The sequence below is a fragment of the Balaenoptera musculus genome, chromosome 2 (genome assembly GCF_009873245.2).
Source record: "Balaenoptera musculus isolate JJ_BM4_2016_0621 chromosome 2, mBalMus1.pri.v3, whole genome shotgun sequence".
Classification (NCBI taxonomy): Eukaryota; Metazoa; Chordata; class Mammalia; order Artiodactyla; family Balaenopteridae; genus Balaenoptera; species Balaenoptera musculus.
In genome coordinates, this window is record NC_045786.1 from 10,841,613 (window position 1) to 10,845,538 (window position 3,926).

At 45.2% G+C, this 3,926-nt stretch overlaps 1 pseudogene; it reads left to right on the forward strand.

Moving 5' to 3' along the window:
• The first annotated feature begins 974 nt into the window (after positions 1–974).
• LOC118890758 lies at positions 975–1,968 on the forward strand (annotated as a pseudogene).
• Positions 1,969–3,926: the final 1,958 nt, after the last annotated feature.

A 3,926-nucleotide genomic window follows, 5' to 3' on the forward strand; every position in this document is an offset into this window, starting at 1 on the left:
CAAAACTTGACAGTGTTGTGAGGAGTGTCCTTACTCCCCAACTTCTAGAAGATGTGCTGATGGCAGTGACAGGAGCTGAATTTACTTGAGTTCAACTCTCATTTCCTAAGCACCTATATGGTGCAAAACATTTTATCCAGCACTGTAGGATTACATTCAAGTCATATAATACATTGCCTCTGCCCTCACAGGTACTACAAACTACTTAGGAAAGGCCAATATTTGGACAGGTCAACATACATGACCTACAGCTTGAGGCCTTGAGCACCGGGTTAAGTTGAGCCAAAACTATTGGGTAAAATCCATCAGTGGATGCTCTTTGAGCTAGTCCTTCAACTTCCTCTTTGCAAGGGTTTTATTTCCTATTTGAAATTGCTCTTCCCTAGGAAGGTCCAGGTTAGGACTGCGTAGGGGAATGGCCGATGTACAGGAAGCAGCCTCTACGGGAAGCATGTACAGTGACGTGTGTTTGGTTGCAAGAAGCAGAAAACCCAACTCAAGAACACAAGTTGCATGTGCCATTGAAAAGTCCAGAGATACAGTGAAATTCAGATGCTGTTTGATCACTCCAGCACAGCCTTGGTAGTTGTCTCCACTCTGCCCTCCTCTGTGTGTTTGCTTCAACTTAAGCTAGACTCCTATAAAATAGGATGGGTCAATGGATACATCAGTCCCAAGCCTCCGGTTTCCACGTGGCACCATATTGGAGGAAAAGGGACCTTTTATTTCTCCAACCACCAAAAGTCTTCCACTCTATTTGACCCAACTTAGTTCTCATACCCCTTGGAACTAATCATTAAGATTAGGGGAGTGTCAGGGGCTGAGTGACATAGGCTTAGAAATAAGAAGGTAATCTCGCCCAGGACCTGTGATGCCAAGGCAGCTGCAAGGGGCGACGAACAGTCGGGGTTGAGCCCCGAGTGAGCTGAGGGCTCGCACTCTTCTAGTCTCCCGGGCCTGCCCCGCCTGAAGAAATGAGTGGTGGGTTGGCCCCAAGTAAAAGCACAGTGTGTGTATCCAACCTGCCCTTTTCCCTGACCAACAATGACTTATACTGGATATTTTCCAAGTATGGCAAAGTTGTAAAGGTTACTATAATGAAAGATAAAGATACCAGGAAGAGTAAAGGGGTTGCATTTGTTTTATTTTGGATAAAGATTCTGCACAAAACTGTACCAGGGCAATAAACAACAAACAGTTATTCGGTAGATTGATAAAAGCAAACATTGCTGTTGACAATGGAAGAGCAGCTGAGTTCATCCGAAGACGAAACTACTTTGATAAATCTAAGTGTTATGAATGTGGGGAAAGTGGACACTTAAGTTATGCCTGTCCTAAAAATATGCTTGGAGAACATGAACCTCCAAAGAAGAAAGAGAAAAAGAAAAAAAAGAAAATTCCTGAACCAGAAGAAGAAATTGAAGAAGTAGAAGAAAGTGCTGATGAAGGGGAAGATCCCACTCTTGACAGCCTCAGTCAGGCCACAGCTTTCCAGCAAGCCAAAATGGAAACCCAGTTCAGGGGGTCCCTCAACATCAGATGATTCAAGACGCCCAGGGATAAAGAAAAGCACATATTTCAGTGATGAGGAGGAACGTACTGATTAAAATTATATATATTATGTCAATATCATTAAAAAATTTTTAAATCTTGGAGTACCAAGTTCCATTGGGACTAAAGATTACTTTTAGAATTTGAACATAAGAACACTTAGTACCAAATAGTTTTTTACTTTAAAATAGTTCATAGGAAATTGAAAAGTAATTTTAAAGTATCATGTTTATCTTGCATCAAGATTTGCTAATAATCATTAATCTTGAAAACAGTTCATTTGAATAAAAAAGAAAACTTAATACTATCATAATAATGCTATTGTCATCCCAAGAAAAAAGGTAGATAAGTAAAAAGATTTGTTTGAGAAGTTCATTATAAAAGTTTATTCATGATTGGCTTATTTGAGGACTTCTGAAATAAATTTCATCTTTAAAAAAAAAGGTAGGGCTTCCCTGGTGGCGCAGTAGTTAAGAATCCGCCTGCCAATGCAGGGGACACGGGTTCAAGCCCTGGTCTGGGAAGATCCCACATGCCGCGGAGCAGCTAGGCCCATGAGCCACAACTACTGAGCCTGCGCTCTGGAGCCCACGAGCCATAACTACTGAGCCCGCGCGCCTAGATCCTGTGCTCCACAACAAGAGAAGCCACCGAAACAACAAAGAGTAGTCCCCGCTCGCCGCAACTAGAGAAAGCCCGCTCACAGCAACGAAGACCCAACGCAGCCAAAAATAAATAAACTAAACTAAAAAAAAAAAAAGGTAATCTCTAGGCCAGTTACCGTGGGAACAGGGATGAGAATATGTTGATTGGTTCAGGACCTCCCCCCTTTGGTTTCGGGTTGAGGTAGTCAGGAGTCAATCTCACCCACAAACAATGTGTTAGGAAGTGGTGGGGGGGGGCATTTTGGCAGAAAGGAAAGCAACGACGTACATCACAGGTAGACCCTTCGAAACTGGAAAGATTCAGACTCATTCACTAAAAGAAGGCAATAAGATGGTAAGTGATATCTGGGGAAATGAATCAGTCCCTGTAAAGCATTCTGTAAGAATGAGCCACTAAATAATAAGCATGTAATCATTGGGATGCTTTGTACACATACTAACTCTGCAGATTGCCTGAGCTCAGGGTGATTTTACTGCTGTTACTCTGGCAGCAAGCCCTCCTTGCCAAGATTGTTATTATGGGACCAGCTGAGCTGTAGCAGCCTGGAGGGTTCTTTAGCTCCTCATTCATCACAGAGACATTTATTACCTACTTGGTACATAGCCCCCTCAACATCAAAAGAGAAAATTGGAGGAAGATCAGCAGCCATGGAACCAATACACCTCCTTCTAGCCCCTTCTGAACACAAATCTAAACACCTTTCCGGGCGTGGGGCAGGGCCCTTCGTGGTTCAGTATCTCATGTGGCTCTCTTCTCTGAAGGGAGCATGTCAGTTGCCACCTGCATGGAGGAGATATCATAGTGGCCACACGATGTGGATAAGAACCCCAGTTTGGGAGTCTTCACAGCTGGGGTCAGGACCTGGCCATAGTGCGGTGTCTGTTGTGGGACCTCAGTCCTTTTGTCTCTCTGGGTCTCAGTTCATCTTGTAAAATTAGCTAACGTTGCCCTATCACATTTTTTTTTTTAAACATCTTTATTGAAGTATAATTGCGTTACAATGGTGTGTTAGCTTCTGCTTTATAACAAAGTGAATCAGTTATACATATACAATATGTTCCCATTTCTCTTCCCTCTTGCATCTCCCTCCCTCCCACCCTCCCCATCCCACCCCTCTAGGTGGTCACAAATGCCCTATCACATTTTAAGAGCCTAAGTTTTTATGGTAGACTTCCCTGGTAGAAGAGTCTCCATCCTAGTTCAAGATTGAAAAGATGTTCTATCTTAGTCCTGGCGCCCCAGGAAAGAGATCCGTGTGAGGGACTTGGCGGGAGTGCTCTCAGGATCAACACTCCCGAGGGAGGGAAAGAAGTAGGGTTGGGAGGCGGACAGGTTGACTGCGGCGCGGTCTCAGTGCAGACCTCGCAGTCATCACACAGCGAGCAGTGGAGCTGGATGGACCTTCAGGGCCCACACTGAGGAGGGGGCTGGGTCTTATCGACAAGGCACAGGGTGCAGCTCCCCGCAGAGAGAGCGCCAGACCTGGGGCAAGGCCGTTCTCCTAAGCTGCTGGCAGTTGCCTGGGAAGGACTCAGTTGTGAACTTTCAAACAGCCAACACCCCTGGAAACCAGGGACAGAATGCCTCTGTCTTGAAGGGGGGTTTGGGGGTCTGAGTGACAGGCAACAGCACCCACTGCATGTCCTGCAGCCGTGTCCTCTGAATATGGGGACCAGCGCAAGGAGGGGCCATGTCTCTTCCCTTCCTAG